Here is a 24,330-nt window from a genome sequence, read left to right on the forward strand (position 1 = left end):
ATCCTTACTACTGACAGACTAATTAAAATTCCTTTGGAATCAAAATTTGAACCGACCCAATGTTAAAATGTTACATTCTACGTTTATGGCAGTCTATATACATATGTACTGACACACATAAAATTTGCCTAAAATCAACAGGTTACTTGACAAATTAACAGATGACTCACTCAATAGGTGAAGGAATTTTATTCAGAAATGGTGTTTTAAATATTACGGAATAAAAAAGGAATTAGCTTAAAAGTTGTTAAGTCAGAAATATATTTTTTTAAGTCAGAAATATATTAAAGCCATACTAAATATCAAACTTTAACCCAACCAAAAGGCTTATAATTTCATAAGCTTCACACACATACACACACACACCACTCACTCACAGAGTCACGAATTCTCAACTTCTCCCATTCTACCCAAGCCCACTAGCCACAGAATGACTCAACTGCTTGTCTGTCAGATTTCCATCAAAATATCATTGTTTTACTTGTTGGGAATCTAATGTAATTTTAAGATTCTTAACTTTTAAAAGATTCTCTATTCATATGACTTCTTTACAGCTTAAAAAATGCATTGTCTGTGAATCCAAGATTTCAAATATGAAACACTAATGGAAAATTTCAGTAATATTGCAATTATTCTCAGTTTTTTGAAGTGACCAAAAAAAGAGGGGTTAATATCACAAAAATATACTTTTTTGATAAATTGGATACATTTTCAGACCTCTACAAGCTATGTTACTGGCTAAAGTCTGTATGCCATATTTCCCACAATGAAAAGCTTTAAATTAGTGGACGAGAGAAACTAAGAACCTTCAGGCATAGCCATCAATTACATAAGACTCATAGGTTTATATTTACTATAGTAATTTCCTACTTTAAATCATCTTTAAAGAGAGAAATGGCTTGAAGGATATAAAAACTTACTAAGGGTAGACTTTATTTTTTTTAATAAAATATAAACTCAAAAGTATCCTAACAGTGAAATGCAATGTAAAAATTATTTTCAAAAAATTACCCCGGAAATGAAAGTTAAATAAGATCCTAAAAAAGAAAAAACATGGTTTATATCCCATACCTAAGTTTTGACAAAAACGTATCAATTACAAATGTGACTGTACCACCACAAATAGTACTGTTAGAAATGTCTTTTTGGTTATTAAATCAGTTATTATTAGGAAAATTTCTTTAAATTGGAAATCACTTTACAACTCCATGTTATCCAAACAGGAAAAACCTATCCTCCCAAGATACTTTATTATTATTATTATTATTGTTATTATTTTAATGTAGGGGCAATAAAACAAAGAAAAAAATGCATAGTGCAATGAAAGAACGTGAGCATTTCCTTTGGAGGTAGTATAGTGATACTTTAATGGTAAAGTTAAAATACCCAAGGAAGGCTTGAGGTTTTGTTCTGTTCTGCCTGACCCATGATTCATCCATCTAGCCTTGTAGTAAACACTTAGGAATACACAGAAGGTTTTCATACTAGATATTTTTTGTGCCTAAGTAATAAGCAGAATTATGGATAGTTGGCTTCCAAAACAGTCAGGAAATGCCAGGAAGTGTTAAAAGAGCCCTTGAGTGGAGGATCACAGCTTCTTATAAGACCTGAGGATGCTTTATACCATCAGGCCATATATTAGTAGCTGTTGACCAGTGCAGGGATTTTAGGGTTAGCCAAGCTTCCATCTTTGCCTGGAGTATCTTATATTGTCCATTCTTTGCAGGCTTTTCTGGGCAGATAAGCACCATATCCTTTACCTATATTAAAGAAACTTGAATTTTTTCCTTTTTTAAAATCAATTATCTTAATTAATCACCATTATCCTAATAGTCATGGGACTATATAATGTAATTCTTATCTCATTGCTAATGTGTTATTACTGTTATGTATCCTTTTTACAATACTCTGTTGTATGCATTTTTGATGTTGTCTTTCTTTTAATACATTTTTGACTATGATATTCCAAAATGTTTTGAACTATAAGTGCACTGATTTTAAGTTTGTATGTCATTTTCTTAACCCTTTTCAAATATCTTTTTACTCCTTTAGATTTCTCAAATCCAATAATACAGAACAAGTTTAATTTTGACTTCAGATATTTAGATATTTGGTCCCTCAAATTATAACCCCTGATTTTTTTCATTTATTTGTGCTTATAAACCACTTTTTATTTTTATTTCTTCTGTTCTTTTGCTCTTTTACGATGAAAATGATACATCAAAAAATTGATATTAATTTTATAATTATCTGCACTAACCATTTTACATCTAATCATATGTCCATGTTAATTGTCATGATTCTCCAGAATATGCCTATACTTTTGTATTCTATTTTAACCACTTAATTTCCCAGAAATCAGTCTTTGGGGGTGCTTCTTAATTGGGGAATTTTTGGCATTCTTTATAAGGATGAAAACTATATCATTAAATCATTAAAACTTTAATGTAAACAATAACATGGATATAAATAAAATGGTGATTACAAAATTTGCTCACATTATTTGAAATTCTCCATTACTCATAGATTCTTCACATAACTACAAAAATAAAATTTGTCATTCTGTAATCAGCTTGAAGAGACGGAAAAGAAACTAGAAACTAAAGATATTTTTCTGCTAAAATAGCAAAATCAACGACTAAGCATGGGTTTAGCATGGTGACCTTCTCACTTTCGAATCACTGAAAAATGTGTTTGTAACATATCATCTCAATATTCTGTCATTTATTATGAAGAGTGACATAAGTGTTATCAACAGAGATTTGGGACTTATTAGAAATATTTCATTATTCATTTACATTCTGAAGACTATATATGAAAAATTGGGACTAATTTATTTTAGAAATTGTATACGACTTCCTTTGATATTTCAAATCTGGTTTAAATGGTGCTCAATTACTTGGGCAGTATTTTGTGTATTTAAAAGAAATATTTTTTAAAGATTTTATTTATTTGGCACAGAGAGAGAGAGCACAAGCAGGGGGAGCGGCAGGAAGACGGAGAGGGAGAAGCAGGCTCCCCACCAGGCAAGGAGCCTGATGTAGGGCTCAATCCCACGACCCTGGGATCATGACCAGAGGCGAAGGCAGATGCCCAACCATCTGAGTCACCCAGGTGCCCCAAGTATTTTGTATATTTTTAGTTTAAAATGTGTACGTCAGGATTTGACTCATATTTGTCATTTTATTTTTTTATTATTTTTTAAAAGATTTTATTCATTTGTCAGAGAGAGAGTGAGAGAGAACACAAGCAGGGGGAGCAGGAAGGCAGAGTAGGCAGAGGGAGAAACAGGACCCTGGGATCATGACCTAAGCTGAAGGCAGATGCTTAACTGACTGAGCCACCCAGGCGTCCCTCACATTTGTCATTTTAAAAAATATTAAGTTTACAAAGAATTAAGGGAATCTTTTGGGATGATCTAAATGTTATCCATGGATAGCATCTGGCCCGCTTTTTGAAGAATGGATTAAGGGTAGTCTGGAAAAGGAAAATTTATGATAGAAAGAAGAAAATACTGGGGGAAGAGAAATTAATAGGATAGTACGGGATGGAAAAGCTTGGCACATTTATTTGTCTGCAAGCAATTTTTTCTAGAATATAGTGGAAAAATGGTGCCACTGAGATTGAGGGAAAAGGTTGTGAAAATCTTTGAATGATTCAATTAAATTTACAGAGGCTTGGGCTTCCTTATAGGAGTTATTGTGAGATTTTAGGCATAGGAATAAACTAAATGATTAACATTATATAAAGAATATTATATTAACTGTGTGAATGCATTTGAAGGGATGAATAAAAAAGGGAGCAAAACAATAAAATCAATTAAGAAACCATTGTAGTTTTATGTGAAGAATAATTATGTCTGAAGCAAGATCATAGCAATGCAAAGGAAAGGAATGAATGAATGAATTCATGATACATAAAGCAGAATAGTCAGGGCATTCTGAATGGATTTAAGAAAAAAAGAAGAAAGGAGCTAAGAATGGTTTCCAATTGTTCTTATTTGGGCCTATTGATTTATTTATATTCATGGCCATTTACTTATTGATTCCCTTATTCATTTAGGCAATATTTTTATTGAATACCTCTTGTATACCAAGTACTGTGCTATAAACTAGGCACATGGCAGTGAGCAAGATGGATAAGATTCCTTATTTCATTATATTGCCAAATCCATTCCAATTTCCAAATTAATTGTAAAATATAAAAAGCATATCAAAATTTATGATTTCTGAGTTGACTGTGACATGATTTATGATCGATTGTGATATTCCCCTTTTACATACTGTGACCCACCACCCAGGCTCTTTCTCTTGAGTCAACGCCTGCAGTTTCATTCATACAAGTCTTATTCTTTTGCGCCCCTTCCTTTTCTACCTGTAACTAGCTACAGTAGGCAATAAACATTCTTTGAATTTGTATCCCAAAATACAGTAGTTATATACAGCTTGAGTGAATTGTTAAGAAGGAAAAACATCTAATAGGAATAATAATAATCATCATACAAATAATCATTTGGTGGTTTATTATACTAATCAATGGAATTTTATATATCATATTTTATCTGTAGTGCAAAATAATCATTTGAGTTAAAAGTAGTTTCTTATTCTACAGAAAAATAAAAGATCAGAAAGTGTAAATTATTTGTTCAAAATCATGATAAAGGTTACATTGGGAATTTAAATATAATTCCTTCAAATCTATGTTTAAAAGTATTTCACATACATCTCATTCTTTTTCTTTTTTTTTTTTTAAGATTTTATTTATTTATTCATGAGAGACAGAGAGAGAGAGAGGCAGAGGGAGAAGCAGGCTCCCAAGGAGTAGGGAGCCTGATGCGGGACTCGATCCCAGGACCCTGGGATCATGACCTGAGCCGAAGGCAGACGCTTAACCATCTGAGCCACCCAGGTGCCCTCATTCTTTTTCTTAAAAGGCACATGCTATTAGGTCAATATGAACAACATTGCCATAGCTTTTTAAAAAAAATGGAAAAAAATACACTTGATTTGGAAACAAGGTGTACTGAGTTTAGAACTATGATCTTCATAAGCCTTGGATTAAAGGAGAACTATCTCTCTGTTTCTATAATTTGGGCATCTAATTGGATTTGGGATATTTTCCTTGGCTATCTCTATGACCTAAGTGAAAAAGAAAAAAAAAATACTGGGAAGTGGTATAACCATTAAAAAAGGAATATAAAATATATAATTGTTTTTATTCATTTACTTATTTAATTGTGGTTAAATACAAAACTTTATAAAGTTTCATTGTTTATTTTATTCATTAATCATAAACATTTAAAAACATTTTTCTTGCCTTTCATTTCCTACATTAATAGAATGCATTGCATATGCATATTATTACTACAGATTAGTGTTATAAATAAGAAAGACATTTTAAAAATGCCCTCTGAACCACTCTTTCTCCATGTTTTTTTTTTTTTTTAAAGATTTTATTTATCTATTTGAGAGAGAGAGAACGAGAGATAGAGAGCATGAGAGGGAAGAGGGTCAGAGGGAGGAGCAGACTCCCTGCTGAGCAAGGAGCCTGATGTGGGACTCGATTCCGGGACTCCAGGATCATGACCTGAGCCGAAAGCAGTCGCTTAACCAACTGAGCCACCAAGGCGCCCCTCTTTCTCCATGTTTTATCAGTGTGAATTCAAGTCTTGGCCTCAAGTAGATCTACTCTTATATTTTTTTCCACAATAAGATAAAACCTGATTGATATTCAACACAGGTTCTATTTTCAAGCATACCATCTGTGACAGTTCTGTTCTGAACATCAGCTTTATGCTGACATTGCATTACTAAAATGAATGATTCCCAACACAAGAAGTCCCAGGCTTCTGACCTAGAAAAAATTGGCTCTTCTTCAGCTTGTTTTGTTTCTCTTAGTTACTGAGAAAAAAAGAAAAAACACAAAATGGTATTCTATTAATACCCAAATTCTAAAATCTACCATGTTATTGTGATATCTGTTTAAAGATCCCAAGTCTTCCAGAGATTAATGGAAGCTGTTGGGCAGAACTCTGCTATGGGGTACTGCATTGCAAAGTGTTTGGTATCTATGTCAAAATATTAAAGATATAAAAAAGCTTGAAAAGTAGGCCATACATGTTTCTTATTAACATTTTTAAATTGTGATCATGGTAGTTTCCAAATAAGATTAACATAGTTGAATATAGTTTCTCAATTATGAACTGCAAGAAAAGTATGTGCTACATGTAACTAAAGACAGTTTAGCTCCCTGAACTGTACTCCAAAATCAAATTAGAACACTCCTATAGGCAAAATAATTTTAAAATAATTGAAATTAAGTCTGATACTTATTTCTATGTTTTTATGAATGTTTTACAACTTAAAATTGTTTTTTAGAGAAATTTTGTATTCAATCATTTTTAATTTTCTTCAGGTTTTTATCATAGTGTGCTTCTTGGTAACTTGATAAAATGATTCAGTAAAGCACATTTAGTATATAAAAACAAATTCAATTAACCTAAAATATTTTTCATATTTCAAAATATGAAGTTTTGCTGTGCTTCTTTGTATTGAGTAGCATAAAATCTCAAATGTACTAAATAAATAAAAAATAAGGGAATAACAGTTACAAAGAAGATTAAAAATTTTAAGTGTAGATAAGAGATTTTAAATAGAAAGATTATAGTAAAAGTAAATATCCACAGCTCTTCTGTAGATAATGCTCCCAAACATAACACAATGAATTTAAAATATATATACTCATGATGGGAATTAAGGAGTGCACTTGTCATGATGAGCACCAGGTGATGTATGGAATTGTTGAATCACTGTATTATACACCTGAAACTAATATAATACTGTATGTTAACTAATTGGAATTAAAATAGAAACTTAAAAAAATAAGCAAAATTAGATTAAACTAAATTTAATGAAAAAAAAGTAAAATAAAACATATATACCTCCCAAGCACAACACAATAAATTTAAAATATACACATCTGCACACATGTACTACAATTAGATAAACATAACTTTTGAAATTCGATTTGCAAACCTCACAAGCATTAAAATATTATAAATTTAAGGATTCAGTACTGTATCTTTCAGTATCCTGTGCATTTAACCAAGTCAGTATAAATCAGTTCATTAAGAATTTATTTTATGTGCAAACACAGGCTAAGTGGTAAAGAGAACTGAGGCAGTAAAAGTGAAAAATGAACAAATGAATTAATTAATGAGTAATTAAAGTGGTTTGCATTATCAGAGCCATACAATATTGCTGGAAAACAAAACTAACTTATACAAGAGATATCAGATGTGAGAGATATGGCACTTCTGAGGGATCAACACAAACATTTTAAAATACTGCCAATACCCACAATATATCTTAAGAATTGTCATGGTCAGAAAGATTTAAAGCCACAGTCATTAAAAACTTGAGATTACTTCTTTTGATTTTAATTTACTATGCTTGGGCCCATAGCTTCCATCTGATGTTTGACATTTCCTTCTTTCTTTCTCAGTTTGGGCCTTTATCTGAACCACAAAGAATGAACACACTAGCAGTCCTTCTTAGGAACTAAGTTCCATGACAGAGCAGAGAATCTAATTTCCTGTTGAGGTTTAGAAACCAAGGGCATGATCAGTTATTTCCAAAGGTCAACTTTGAATGGGTGAGCTTTGAGTGACTTGGCCTGAAAGCAAAACGTATCAGATTTTTCAATCTAACATACTCTTAAAAAGAAAATGTGAAATTCATTATCTCTCATTCTTACTACATAGGTTGACTGTTTTCAAAATACTCTGGTCTCATATACACTGGATTGATACTGAGTTCTTTAAGGGATAGCTATAATAGTTTAAACATGATTAGATGCCAAGTCTTCAACATTGTTTCTATTTCATCATGCTAACTTTCAAAATCAAGCTCTTAATTAGAAAGACTAGTCATAAACTAAGATAAATTAGTTTGGCAGGGAGAGATACATTCGTGTGTCATCAAATCAAGACAGAATCAAAAAAAGGGTAGGTAGTCATGGCAAAAGTGGCAAAGGTTTGGACATATCCAAGTAAAATAGGTTTTTTAAATATCCTTTTTACTTGGAAACAAAAATGTCATAGATGACCATAATCAGGAAACTTTGAATGGACATCTTGCGGTAAAAGCCAAATTACACAGGACTGATCAAGGAGTCTGATGTGGCAAGTGGTAACAGGGAATAAATTTACTTTTGAAAATTTCAGATTTGAAGGTGATGGTACATATTAAGCAATGGTTAGATAAGAATTTAGTGTCAAAGGAGAGCTATTTTATTTTATTTTTAGGATACTACAGGCTTGGATATGTGATTATAGTATTGAATGAGCCCATGGAGAGAAAAGAAAAAAAAAAAGAGGAAAGAGGATTATTTATGGAAATAGGTTTATGAGTATTTGGAGTGTGGTCAAAGGGAGAAACTGAGAGACTGACTTTGAAAAGGAGGAGGAAAATGATGTTCCTTAATGCTGAGGTTGCAGCAAATCCTGAGAAGAAAAGGAAAATGAGTTTGGAAATGCAGAATTTCTAATGATACCTTTCTGTAGAATTGTGTTCCTATCTACAGAAGATTTTTTTCAGGACTCAGAATACCTGAAAAAAGTCAGAGTTTTTAGGACTGATCTTGGGGTAGCTATTTGAGGACAGGAGAGGCAATATAACAAAAATGTATTGGCACCGAGATAGCTAATAGGAGAGAAATTAATGATCATAAAATACAAATTCAATAAAAGAGGCAATTTAGTCAGTTGTCGATGTTAAATAACAATGGTGCGAGTAGACATCCCTGTCTTGTTCCTGACCATAGAAGAAAAGCTCTCAGTTTTTCCCCATTGAGGGTGATGTTAGCTGTGGGTTTTTCATATAAAGCCTTTATTATGTTGAGGTATGTTACCTCTAAACCAACTTTGTTGAGGGTTTTTATCATGAATGGATATTTACTTTATCAAATGTTTTTTCTGCATCTATTGAATGGGTGGGAAGAACAAATATTGTTAAAATGTCTATATTACACAAAGCAATCTACACATTTAATGCAGTCGCTATCAAAATACTACTAACATTTTCACAGAGGTAGAACAAAACAATCCTAAAATTGGTGTGGAATCACAAAAGACCCAGAATAGCCAAAGCAACCTTGAAAAAGAGAAACAAAGTTGGAGCCCATCATTCTGGACTTCAAGTTATATTACAAAGCTGTAATGATCAAAACAGTATGGTACTGGCACAAAAATAGACACATAAATCAATGGACCAGAAATGAATCCATAACTGGTTAATTAATCTTTGACAAGGCAGGAAAGAATATCCAATGGGAAAAAGACAGTCTCTTCAACAACTGGTGCTGGGAAAACAGGACAGCAACATGCAGAAGAATGAAACTGGACCCCTTTCTTACACCAAACACAAAAACAAATTCAAAATGTATTAAAAATGTGAGACCTGAAACCATAAAAATCCTAGAGGAGGACACAGACAGTAACCTCTGACATTGCCTGTAGCAACTTCCTCCTAAATATGTCTCCTTAGGTAGGGGAAATAAAAGCAAAAATAAACTAATGGGACTTCATCAAAATAAAAAGCTTCTGCACAGTGAAGGAAACAATCAACACAATTAAAAGGCAGTTTGTAAATGACATATCTGCTAAGGGGTTAGTATCCAAAATATATAGGGAACATTAAATAAAAGGAACTTATAAAACTCAACACCAGAAATAATGAATAATCCAACTAAAAAATGGGCAGAAGACATGAATAGTAATTTTTCCAAAGACATACAGATGGGTAACAGACACATGAAATTATGCTCAACATCACTTATCATCAGAGAAATATAAATCAAAACTACAATGAGATATCAACTCACATCTGTCAAAATGGCTAAAATCAACAACCTAAGAAACAACAGGTGCTGGTGAGAATGTGGAGAAAGGGGAACCCTCTTGCACTGTTGGCAAGTATGGAAGCTGGTGCAACCACTCTGGAAAACAGTATGAAGGTTCCTCAAAAAGTTAAAGATAGAACTACCCTATGATCCAGCAATTGCACTACTAAGTATTTACACAAAGAATACAAAAATACTAGTTCAAAGGGATACATACACCCCAATGTTTATAGCAGCATTTTCTACAAGAACCAAATTATGGAAACAGGCCAAGTGTCCATCTACTGATGAATGAATAAAGAAGATGTGGTAGATATATACAATGGAATATTACCTATAAAAAAGAAGGAAATCTTGCCATTTGCAACGACATGGATGGAGCCAAAGAGTATTATGCTAAGTGAAATAAGTCAGTCAGAGAAAGATAAATACCATTTGATTTCACTCATATGTGGAATTTAATAAACAAAACAAATGAGCACAGGAAAAAAAAAGAGAGAGAGAGGCAAACCAAGAAACAGACTCTTAACTATAGAGAATAAACCGATGATTACCAGAGGGGAGGTGGGTGGGGATGAATTAAATAGGTGATGGGGATTAAGGAGTGTACTTGTGATGAGTATGGGGTGTTCTATGGAAGTGTTGGGTCACTATATTGTATATCTGAAACTAATATCACACTGTATGTTAACTAACTGGAATTTAAATACAAAAGAATATTAAAGAGAAAAAAAAGAATAGATCCAACTCTAATGTAGGGCATGGTACGATGAATTTCAAGGCTAATAATATGAATGAATGAGATTTTAGGAGACTGGTATGGGAGTAAATATACTTTGCATATTGAATGGATATGCATAATTACAACCAAATATTTGAATGTGGTAGATTGAATTATTATTGGCCTCTACTCTTTACCTATCTCTGTATCCATGGTCTTTGCCATCCTTTTTTTATTTCCTCTCACTAGAGGAATAGAGTAATTATTCCCCAAACTTGAGTTTGATCTCAGCTGTGAGACTATTTCTGCTAAAAAGAATGTTGATGAAAGTGGCATGTATTAGTTTAAACCCTAGGTCTTAATATTTTATATGTTTCTTTTTGCCTACTTGTCCTTCTGACAATACCATGAGAAAAGTTTCCTTTAGGTATCTGCTGTCCTTTCAACCTGGGTCTTAAAATAAATATTCATTGTGTGTGTGTAACTTTAAATACATAAATGATAGAGCCCAATATGCATCTAGAAGCCAGTTTGTAAAATAGCCCTTAGTTGGAGGTGAAATAGCCCAGCTGAGCCCAGCCAGTATAGATCAGATGATTGTAGTAGACCTGGAGATCCAACAGGGTGAGATTAAATTTCTGCTTTCTAAGCCACTGTGTTTTGGGGTGGTTTGTGATAGAGGCACAGAACACCTTTAAAACTGCCTATTCATTATAGTTTCTCAATGCCTCAAAGAGTACATGGTACATGTCTTAGTTCCTTTGAGCTGCTGTAACAAAAATACCATAGACTGTGTAGCTTATAAACAACACAAATTTATTTCTGACTGTATTGGAGGCTGGCAAGTCCCACAATTTAGCTGCTTCCAGATTTGATGGCTGGTTAAGAGCCTGTCTCCTGGTTCATTAGAAGGCTGTTTATTTATTGTGTCCTAACATAGTGGAAGGACACAAGGAAGTTATCTGTTGTCTCTTTTATAAGGGCAATAATCCTATTCATGAGGACTTTAGCTTCATGACCTAATCACCTCTCAAAGTCCATCCAAATACCATCCTTCACACTGGGAATAAGGTTTCAGTATATGAATCTGGGGATAACTCAAACATTTAGTTCACAGCAACACATAATATACGTTTATATTTGAATTGCTCTTTAAGCCCTAACTAACAATAGCTGTGTTTTAATAACTTTTCCCTCTAATTGGTTAAGCACAATGCTTAACTTTCTTAAATGTCTTTTTTCCCCCTATAGGCAACATTTTATAAATGAAAGTATGTATAATGATAATGATATTTGCTGAAATTTCAAGGGCTAACCAAAGTAATAGGAAATGCAGGGGTAATTATTTTTTGGAGAGGGATAGCATCAGGTAATGGTGAGACACAAAATGGATCTTCTACGACAGTAATAACAAAGCTGGGCTAGCTCAACAGGGAGGATCACTGAGACTCACAATTTAGAGAATAGACAATGAGTTCTCTTTTCTGGCCTTGGATTGTGGCACTGGATACCAAGGAGCTGCCAAGTGACAGAATACACCAGAGCAACATGGAGAGCAGAAAGCCAGAAGAGTACAAAGGGCTCCTTTGGTGTAGCAGCTAGCAAAGGGTAAAAATCTAAGTGGAGATTTTGGCAAGCTGTGGTGATGGTAAAAAAATAAAATTTAAAAATTAAAAATATGAAATATTTAAAAAATTGAATTTTAGGAATTGTCAATGAAGAGAGTTCCTGATTAATACTCTAAACTTTCAGTTGAGAACCTTAAACTACTGTGCCTTAGGAATAATAGATAAAAGCAAATAAACCATACTTGACAGGATCAAAGTGTTTTATATATATATATATGTATATATACATATACATATATATACACATTATATATACATATATATATATATATATATATAAAACTTCTGGAGAAGGATCTATCTATCTATCATCTGTCTATCTATCTACACACACACACACACACACACACACACACACAGTATTTAGTAAAAACTGCCAGGCAGGTTAGAAATAGGACCATGTGGGCTCAAAACAAAGTGACCATAGAAAAAGACCATACAAACTAAGTTATCAACTAGAAAATAATTATGGTTTTATATTGAACTCACAGACTTTAAAATAACTGTGGCTTTAATGTTCAATAAAATAAATGAAAGAATTTGCTGGATAAAAATATAAAAAAATATAAGAAAGTCTAAACTTGAAAAATACAAGATCTAAAAGTAAAAAAATAAAAATCAGTAGAAACATATCCAAATGAAGGAGATAGACAAGAAAAAATATGTCAAATATACAGAAAATGCATATTAGGCTGTATAGTGAATAACTAATATTTCATGTAAGTGAAGTCTCAGGACATACAGAATGGATCTGAAGCAATAGTTGACTTTTTTTGAATTGGCAAACTATGAGAGACTCTGGACTCCCACGAACAAACAGCATTACAGAAGGGAAGGGGTTGGGGGGATGGGGTAACCAGGCGATGGGTATTAAGGAGGCACATGTTGTGATGAGCACTGGGTGTTATACACAACTAATGAATCGTTGAACACTACATCAAAAACTTATGATGCAGTATATGCTGGCTAACGGAACATAATAAAAATACGGCAAAAAAAATGAAGAGTTTTCAAAATTGGCAAAAAAAAATCAAATTGGATATTAGGTAACAATATGTAAATATAAAGAAACATAAGGAAAATCACACTTAAAACATAATAGTAAACTGCTGTAGTCAACAAAAAATAAAAAAAATTAAGGAGAAACAAAGCTACATCTCCCAATACATAAAAAGAGAATCAATGACTGTAAGACATGACTTTTCAAAAGAAAAAAATGGAAGCCTGAAGATAGTGAAATTCTATGTTTAAATTGCTAGAAGGAAATGACTGACAACATATAATTTAAAAATTTTAAAAAGTGAAATTAAAATATTATATGGATTAAAAAAACAAAGGAAATAACAGTTGACCCTTGAACAATTCAGGGGCTAGGGACATCAACACCCGCACAGTAAAAAATCCATGAACAACTTTTAACTGTAAAAACTAATAATAGCCTACTGTTGGCCAGATTAATACATATTTGTATGTTATATGTATTCTTACAATAAAATAATCTAGAGAAATGAAAAGGTTATTAAGAAAATCATAAAACAAAATACATTTATAGTACTGGATTGTGCTTTCCAAAAAAATCCATGTATAAGTGGACCTATGTAGTTCACATCCATGTTACTTAAGGGTCAACTGTATGTTCATATATTCACAGAGGAACTATATTGAAAGAAATACTAAAAGTATGTCATTAGATAGAAGAATAATCATTCTAGATGCAAGACAGAATAAGGAGCACTGGGAAGATAAATATCTGGAGAAATCTACTATATTTATACTAATTTTATAAAATAAAAACATCATTCATGGATTAAAATTTAGTAGTATTTAAACACATGGTAATGACAGAAAAAAAAGTAGTAGAGAGTAAATGTAGCTCAAGTTTGTAAGATCCTGACAATGTTAGAGAAGTGGTAAAAGCAATTGTTTAAATTAGGATCTAATTTGTCAAAGGTACATGCTATAATTACTAAGATAACTTCTAAAAGGATAATAAAATAACGTATAATTAATAAGCCAATATAGAAAAAAGACAAAAATACACAATCTGTCTAAAAGAAGAAATGATAAAATAAGAAGTAATTGGAAAAAATAGAAAGAAATGTTAAGATGGTAGATTCAAATTCAAATGCAAATTCTATTAAAGAAAAGTGAATTAAATTCTCCAAGTAATAAGCTATTATGCCACAAAATTAAAATATAATAGAAATACAATCATAGTGGGATTATATTTGACATCTTCTCTCAGTAGCTGATAGAAAAATTATAGCAATAAACAGAAAGGATATTAAAGATTTGAACCATATGATTAACCACTTTAATCAAACTGACTTATACAGAACTTTGCATCTAATAAGTGCAGAATGTGTATTTTCTTTTCACATGCACATGAATCATTGTATAAAATTAAACACATGTTGGTTCCTATGGCAAATACTTTATTAGTTTTTATTTACATTTTTTAATCCAAATTTGACTTTTGTTTTACAATAATCAACAATTTTTTTAAAATTCATTGGGTAACTATTGAACTTTATAAACCTAAATCCATCCATTTATTCTCAAGTATTTGTCATTGTGTATTTTGACAATCAAAACATTTAGCAGTTCATTTCACCCAGTGCTATTTTTCTCTTAATAACCTTATTTGTTGATAGATACAAACAGTTTTCCTGGGTAAGCTTCTCATGGCTTTGTATAGAGATTTAGTGTGTGCCTCAGTAGAGAGGGATTAGCATGTTCTGCCATTGGATTATTTCTAGTCTCCCAAATCTGACACGTTTTTAGGCAAATACAAGACCCATAAGTGGACTAAATGAATCACAATGTTTTAAAGGTGTATTTTGTTTAGCTTTGAATTGGTTGTAAAAGCAACCACCTATTAATATTTCAGTTACACCAAAATAAATCCTAAAATTTCCTTATTTTATAAATGCCCCAACCAATAAGAAAGTGGCTTCTGAATCTAACAGAAATAGTAAATTGTACATTCTGGTTATGGTTTAGTCAAAGACTGCTAGCAAAAATAGTCTGTCTATAATGGCTAGTCATGAGGATGTATATCAAAGTGATAAGAGGAATAACTTGTTACCATAAAAATATAAAGTATTATAAACCTATTGACTACTCATATGCTCATATTAAAATCACCCCTCCTTTTATCTTACCAGAAAAACTGAGAATTCAATAATAATAACTATATCAATATAACTAATATTTTGGGGTAATGTTGAAACAACTGGCAACTTGATTTTCCAGAGTTGCAAGATTTGGAGAGTCTTGGATACATTCCCAATATTTGTTTCCATGATTATCTGTGGGGAAGGGGGTCTTTTAGCTATATTCCTTTCTTTGAAATATGAACACACATGCATTAATTATCTCAACTCCATCTTATAAAAAAATAAATAAATTTAATGAAATTTCAATTCGACACCAGGTTCTTTACTCATTATCTGGAATGAAATCAGACTCTTGTTAAGAGAAACAGATTCTGTCCTGGATCTCATAAGAAGATCTCTACCATTATGGGTGTATCTACTTTGATGGAGCAAGGCAAAATTTGAGTCTTATGTATAAGCTTGAACTTTTCTCAGAACCTGGACTAACAATTGCAATTGTTTATTAAAGTTTTTGACTATATGTGACTTCCAGTACTGGAGGGATGTGAAGAAGGAGGTATAAGATCTAATGCTTCTAAGCCCATTAATTTTTGGTTACACTATATTTTTTCATTTGAGAATGAAGAAAATATGATTCATGTATATTGATATTTTTACACATCTTGTTCAGGCATTCCATCTTTCAGGAAAATTAAGAACTCTTAAATTACATTATTATACCTAATACAAAATAATGCATTAGAACAAAGTTTTCACCTTTTCAATTTCTACCATTCCACTAATGTTAACCTTTTTTTATTTCATCACTATTATTCTATTCATACATATTATTTTAATAATACCATAGGCATAATTATTTATCTCACAATTAATGTTATATTTGAAGCACCTACCCATAAAATTACTTGGTCACTGTACATGTTATGTGCTGTTTATGTGACTTGGTAAATAGTAGCTGGCCATGACCCTATATGTACTGGTGGTAGCCAGACAGAATTCATAGGTCTGAAAATTCTTTCACTTGATTATTTTACTGATATTAATGGGAAACTAGCAATAGGAACCTTCTTGAAGGGTGCCTGGGTGGCTCAGTCAGTTAAGCGTCTGCCTTTGGCTCAGGTCATGATCAGAGAGTCCTGGGATCTAGTTCTGCATCAGGCTCCCTGCATAGTGGTGAATTTACTTTTCCCTCTGCTCCTCTTCCCTCTCATCCTCTCAATCCCTTTCTCGCTCTCTCTCTCAAATAAATAAAATCTTTAAAAACAAAGAACCTTCTTAAAGAATCAATGTTTAACTAGTTTACTTAAAAAATGAAAGATTGGTAGAGTACATTAAATATTACTACCACATTGTGCTACAATTTCATTTTGACTTTTTAAATCATTGTTTTATTATTGAAAGGTAGTCATGTTAAGCCTTTAGAAATATGATTTTTTACATCTAATTGATTACCTTTGTAATGATCAATTATAGGAAAACAGTAAATGATATACAACTAATTGCTTAAATCATGCTACATAAACTTACACAGAATCACATGGGGGAAAAATAGCATCCTCAAATGAAGGGCAAAAATTATGAAAAGAAATGCCATCCGGATGCCTGGGTGGCTCAGTCAGTTAAGCGTCTGCCTTCGGCTCAGGTTGTGATCTCAGGGTCCTGGAATCAAGTCCCACATCGGGCTCCTTGCTCAGCAGGGAGCCTGCTTCTCCCTCTGTCTGCTGCTTCCCCTGCTTGTGCTCTCTTTCTCTCTCTGACAAATAAAATCTTTTTTAAAAAAGTCATCATTCTTTTGAAACTGGACCATTTCCTTACACTACACACAAAAATAGACTCAAAATGGTTGAAAGACTTCTGAGACAGGAGTCCATCAAAATCCTAAAGGAGAACACAGGCAGCAACCTCTTCAACCTCCGCTGCAGCAATTTCTTTCTAGAAACATTGCCAAAGGCAAGGGAAGCAAGGGCAAAAATGAACTATTGGGACCTCATCAACCACCTCACACCAGTCAGAATGGCTAAAATTAACAAGTCAGGAAACGACAGATGTTGGCGGGGATGCAGAGAAAGGGGAACCTTCCTACACTGTTGGTCGGAATGCAAGCTGGTGCAACCCCTCTGGAAAACAGTATGGAGGTACCTCAAACAGTTGAAAATAGAGCTACCATAAGATCCAGAAATTGCACTATTGGTATTTACCCCAAAGATACAAATGTAGGGATCTGAAGGGGTACGTGCACCCCAATGTTTATAGCAGCAATGTCCACAATAGCCAAACTGTGGAAAGAGCCAAGATGTCCACCGACGGATGAATGGATAAAAAGATGTGGTATATATATATATATATATATATATATATATATATATATATACACACACACACACACACACACACACACACACACACACACACACACACAATGGAATATTATGCAGCCATCAAAAGGAATAAAATCTTGCCATTTGCAACGATGTGGATGGAACTGGAGAGTGGTATGCTGAGTGAAATAAGTCAATCAGAGAAAGACATGTATCATATGACCTCACTGATATGAGGAATTCTTAATCTCAGGAAACAAACTGAGGGTTGCTGGAGTGGTGGGGGGTGGGAGGGATGGGGTGGCTGGGTGATAGACATTGGGTAGGGTATGTGCTATGGTGAGTGCTGTGAATTGTGGAAGACTGTTGAATCACAGATCTGTACCTCTGAAACAAATAGTACATTATATGTTAAAAAAAAAGAAGAAGAAGAAGAAGATAGCAGGAGGGGAAGAATGAAGGGGGGGAAATCGGAGGGGGAGATGAACCATGAGAGATGATGGACTCTGAAAAACAAACTGAGGGTTCTAGAGGGGAAGGGGGTGGGAGGATGGGTTAGCCTGGTGATGGGTATTAAAGAGGGCACGTCCTGCGTGGAGCACTGGGTGTTATACACAAATAATGAATCATGGAACACTACATCAAAAACTAACAATGCAATGTACGGTGATTAACATAACATAATAAAAAAATTAAAAAAAGACATCATTCTTTAAAAAAAATGCCATAACTGCTAATAAAAATTTCATTTATCTCTAAAGTATCAATTATCTAGTTATCACTATCTTAAAGTTATCAAAGGAGTTGCAGTAATGGAGAGCATTTTTCAATTCATTCAAGTTTGTTACTTGGGGGCAAATAGCCACATGTCAAACACTGGGGTTTTATGCATCTGTGGTGTGGAGATTTTTCTTCTATAGATTCCTTATCAAAATGATTTCCCTGGAAAATTGCCCACAATTATCACCGAAATGAAATACTGTCCATATTAATTTGATCATTTTTATTCCTGAATATACAGAATTGTTTATTTTAAAAGTAAAAAAATGTTTATGATCTTAACAAATTAATTTTCTGATTTAAAAACTATATAGGGTTAAGGATATGACAATAAATCATGGTGACTGAGAATTAGGGGCCATTCCCTTTCAAAACTGTTTTTTTGGATAATTCAGCAGAGGTTTTTACACTTTATTGTCTAACAATCTGAGAATTTTTGGCATACTCTAGTTTAATTGAGAAAAATCCCTTTCTCTCATTTTCACAAGTAGCACCAGCTTATTAACCGAGCTCAACATTTCCCTTGAAGCAATCCTTACAAAGCAACAAAGACATTAATGAATTTTATATAAAGATTTATATGGCAGTGTTCAGGTGTTTTTTTCCTGAGATGCAAAATAAAACTAAATAAACCCTACAAGTAGCTAATTAAAACCTTCTTTTACTATATCAAAGAAAGTAGTGTTTTGTGCAATCAAAGGAAATTTTATAATAATTTTCAAAGGCTAACTTGCTAAAATCTGTTTTCTTCTTTTAAATTGCCCATGCCTTTGAGAAAAGCATGTTATATGGAGGTTTCCAAAGGAAAAGGCAAAAGTTCATAGCATGTATATACTTGGATATCAATTAATTTGGAAGTTCAGAACACAAAATGAAACTTATATATGCAACTTTAATGCCCTTAATTGCATATTTCTATTACTCTTATCTGTCTTGGTTTTCTTTACGCATTTATCCTTCTTTGAACAAGTTTATCTATCTATCTATCTACCTATCTGCTTACCTACCTCTCTACCTACGTATCTAATTCTTTTTATCTCTCAAATCTATCATTTATCTAATTTTGCTTTTACTTCTTATAACTTCAAATCTATATGGAATGAGGCAGAAAAAAAAAAACAAAATCCTCTAGGTGTAATGAGAAATTTATATGGACTTATCAAAATCTGTTCTAGTTATATGTTTTTACAACATAACAGCACAATACCAAAATTCATTAAGGTTTATTGCAATTACAAAGGTATGTCTTGTCTCATAATATTCTTCTTTTTTTCTTCAAAAAATTATAATTATTTTATTTTATTTTATTTTATTTATTTTTATTATGTTATGTTAATCACCATACATTACATCATTAGTTTTTGATGTAGTGTTCCATGATTCATTGTTTGCGTGTAACACCCAGTGCTCCATTCAGTACGTGCCCTCCTTAATTCAATATATTCTTCTGAGTGTGCTGTATTCAGGATGCTGAAGACCAAATTTGGTTTCACAAAAGATGGTGATCTCTTGCAGATGAGTACTGATTTGTAAATATCACATAAAAATAGATGTAACAAAATTTCCCAATTAATTGCAATCAACTTTGGAAGGGAATGATGATTACAATAGTTTAGTTTTTCAAATAAAGAATACTTTAATATAAAAATTAAATATTTATATAAATTATGTTTCCTTTTCCACATTTAAATTAAGAAATTAACATTAATATACTAATTTATATCAAGTCAAAGTCATTCAGATTTTTTTTAGGTAATCTATAAGATTTATCTTATTTGAACTGCTATTAATAAATATGTGAATGTGCATAAAATCTTAGGAACATGCTTGTTAAATGAATTGATTATTGATCCCAAAAGACTATACATAGTTGACAAATTTGATTTAATTAGATAATAAAATTATAATCTGAATTATACCTTTTACACATGGTACAATCAGAATATAATAGGGAAGTGGATTTTTTTTAAAATAACTTATAAATACAATATATTATGTATCTTCATTTAATATTTCAGCTTCCTTTCTTCCCCCTCTCTTCCATCCTTACTTTGCTTCTTTCCTTCCTTTCTCCCTTCCTTCATTTTTTCTTTCCCTCCTTCCCTCCTCCTCCTTCTCTCCCCTCAGAAACTGAGCAGTGCTATGGTGAACATAAAATAAACCAACATCACAAAACATTACTGGAAGAAGAGAAGAGCTATATTAGCTTAGTTTGAATTAAATATTTGAGATTATACTTCAATGAAGAAAGAAATACAAGAGTGCAATGATCCCAGGGTTATTGCTCTATACTCAGGGAAGGAATGTCCAGCACAAAATCGTCAGGACTGGAAAATTCCTGGCAGAATTGCAAGACTGAAATAAGATTAGGCAGTGGGAAAGGGCATGAGTAGGAGAAAATGAATTCAAAGAGGTAGTCTACGGCTAAGTCATTGTTGAAATCACTTAGATGGTTCCTCAAATATTTTATTTGTGCCTCTTATTTTCCTTTTCTTTTTTACTTTTCGAGTTCAGAGGGAATTCCATATTTTTTCCCTGCTCTTTCTACTAAGTTTGTTGTTGGTGCTATTATATTTTTAACAACCAAGATATATTTCTTGTTTCCGAGTATTTCTTTTTACAGGAACTCATTATTGTTTTATGGATGTAACACCCCCAAGAGTAGCTCGTTCCTCTTCAGGCTTAAAGTATCTAGCTGAAACACTGTTTTCAAATTACTAAAATTATTTTTTTCTTGGCAGTCCATCAGCATCATTGTTAACTTTTAATTCAATGAGATTCATTTTTATTTTTTTTAGATTTTATTTATTTATTTGAGAGTGAGAGGGAGCACGCAAGAGAGAGCATGAACAGGTGGGGGGAGGGGTAGAGGGAAAGGGGGAAGCAGGCTCCCTACTGGGCCTTTAGTTTAAACACTTGAGTAAATCAATTTAGGAGTTAAAATTCAAATGTTCTCAAAATAAAGGGAAAACTAAAGCAATTTAATTATCGATCTTTGGACAAATTCAAACTTTTAGCTTTAGTGATATATGAAAGAAATGGGAAGTTTATTCTCATATATATTATGTATATATTTATATATATGATAGATATGTCATATAGATTTATATGGATAGTTTATTCTAATATAAGTATATTTATATATAAAGTAGAATTTCTACAAGTGGACTTGTTGCAGATAAGAATGATCTTACGTAGATTGTTTCAACACAAAATGATTAATCTCTTCAATTTTATTAGAAGGATATGTATCTTGAGTTCTTGGGGAAAAATCAAATTTTTCTCCATTTTATTATAAATAAATTATAGAGCTTTTGGATAATTTTTTCATGATTTGAATCTCTGAATTCCAGATCTGTAACTAGACATACAGTTAATTTTATGGGGACTAGGAAAAATCGAAAGTCAATTTATGCTGGGTAAATCCTTTAGAAACTTGCTACTCAAAATATGGTGTAAGACCAGCAGCCTCAATATCATCTGGGTGTTCATTAGAAATACATAATATCACATCCTATTCCAGATTTACTGAGTCTGAATAAGCATCTTAGTAAGTATATGTAAGCTGGCAGAAATGTTCAAGAAACACTGCTTTCAAGGACACATAAAATGTGGCCTGATGCTAAACACTTGCAGTGTCCAATCCCTTCAGGATGTTCAGGTTCTCATATGTCCATTTCCATTTGATGGAAATAGGTTGAAAAAATTTTCCGTAGAACCCCTCTAGCATTCACATAATATTCTTACCAAGTAATAATTATAATTTCAGTATTACACTTGAACTTTCTACACTCACAATCCATGAGGGACTTCATGAGCCCAAAATAATTCTGCTGTATTTAAACTGCTTATCCTTTAAAACAGAGACACACAGGTCTCTGTTATGATTCATTATTTAAAAATAACCCCAGTTCACGGGAAATGGCTCCAGGAGAGAGCCGGCTAGAGGAGGGAGCACCGAGGAAGCATTTATGACCTTCTACAGTGAGGTGAAACAAATAAAGAAGAGAGATTGAGTTCTAACATCCAAAAATCAGATTGAAAGATAGACCCGTCCTGGTTCTACCTACTTCAATATGAACCCATTTGAGGTTCTTCAGACAGATCCTGAAGTGACAGATGAAGAAATAAAAAAGAGGTTTCGACAGTTTATCCATATTGGTGCACCCTGACAAAAACCAAGATGATGCTGACAGAGCACAAAAGACTTTTGAAGCTGTGGACAAAGCTTACAAGTTGTTACTGGATCAGGAACAAAAGAAGAGGGCCCTGGATGTAATTCAGGCAGGAAAAGGAACATACTGTGAAAGAGAGAAAAAAGCAATTAAAAAAGGAAGGAAAACCTACAAATGTTGGAGGAGGACGACCCTGAGCTGTTCAAAGAAGCAGTATATAAACAGACCATGAAACACTTTGCCGAGCTGGAAATTAAAAGGAAAGAGAGAGAAGCCAAAGAGATGCGTGAAAGGAGAAGAAGAGATTGAAGCCCAAGAAAAAGCCAAAGGAGAAAGAGAGTGGCGGAAAAACTTTGAGGAAAGTCGAGATGGTCGTGTGGACAGCGGGCGAAACTTCCAAGCAAATACAAAGGGGAAGAAAGAGAAGAAAAATCGGACCTTCCTGAGACCACGGAAAGTAAAAATGGAGCAGCGTGAGTGACCACCTGGGGTCACAGCCACAGAACCTCCCCCCAACTGTCTCCCCTCCTGCTTTGAAGGACTCATTCTTTCCTCCCATTTCCACCCCAACATAAGTAGTAGTTGCTTTTTAGTCCATTTTGTTTTCAATACAATTTAAATTATCAGAGTAATTCTTTTGTACATTGAAATGAGGGGCTCAGTTTAAAACAAAACCTTCCCCCACCCCCATCCCTAGACCAAGGATTGGAAGGTGTCACCATTGGTGCTGCCTTCTCTTCCCACAGCCTGTAACTTAATGTTTTGTACTTCACTGAATTGTGATGTTTAGAAACTTCGGGTATAGTTTGTGGAAATCATCCAATTAAACGTATTGCTTAAAATAAAATAAAATAAAAATAACCCCAGTTCATGTGTCACACAAATATATAGAAAAGGATGAGAAAATTCTTTGTCATTACTGGAGGCCAAATCTAAAAAAATAATCTCTCCTAGTGTATATTGAATTGTTGAGATTCTAAAACTTTGTTTCCTCTTCTCCAGACAATGCATTTATACATTATTTTGAATAAAATATTAGATATTTTGTAACCATGTCCTCAACCCAAGATGAAAGTCGTACTTCAAGTTTACTTTAAGTACAGAGTAATACTATGTGTATTTATCTAAGCATAGTTGTACATTTTTTAGTCTATACAATTCAGCAACTAATATCTAGATAAACTGATAACCTCTAATTATATACTCTGCAATATCACATAAAATTCTACAGTCATAATTTCTAAATTCTCACCAACAGCAATTAACAGGTTTTATATCATACTTTGGATCACCGAGAAAATATATTTTAATCTGAGAGGTTTAAGAACCCAAGGTTTATTATAGTTAAATAACACAAAAAAGGATAAACAATTATGCTTACACTCCATTTATGGACATTTCTAAAATATGTGTCACTACAGAGTAACAGTGTAACCATTAGCATAGCCATTTATTATATGATTTTAAAACTTGCTGTCATAGAAAGCCTAGAGGCATTCCTTTTCTCCCTATGTTTACTTGTCAGTTTCTTGCTCTGCCCAAGGAAGGGCAAAATTCATCATTTTCCTGTTCCAGAGTTATTTGGTGCTTGTGAACTATTACGTTATTGTTTCAGTTTGGATAGATTTGCAATTCTTGCATTTTGCTTGAGACTATTGTTGAATCAAATCCCCAAATGCAAAGTAAAAG

General features: G+C 32.9%; 1 pseudogene; it reads left to right on the forward strand.

Annotated features, from left to right (window-relative positions):
• LOC113925459 overlaps positions 1-23,146 on the forward strand; it is a 63,578-nt pseudogene extending 40,432 nt beyond the window's left edge.
• The last annotated feature ends 1,184 nt before the right edge of the window (positions 23,147-24,330 follow it).

The sequence above is a fragment of the Zalophus californianus genome, chromosome 4, assembly GCF_009762305.2.
Source record: "Zalophus californianus isolate mZalCal1 chromosome 4, mZalCal1.pri.v2, whole genome shotgun sequence".
Classification (NCBI taxonomy): domain Eukaryota; kingdom Metazoa; phylum Chordata; class Mammalia; order Carnivora; family Otariidae; genus Zalophus; species Zalophus californianus.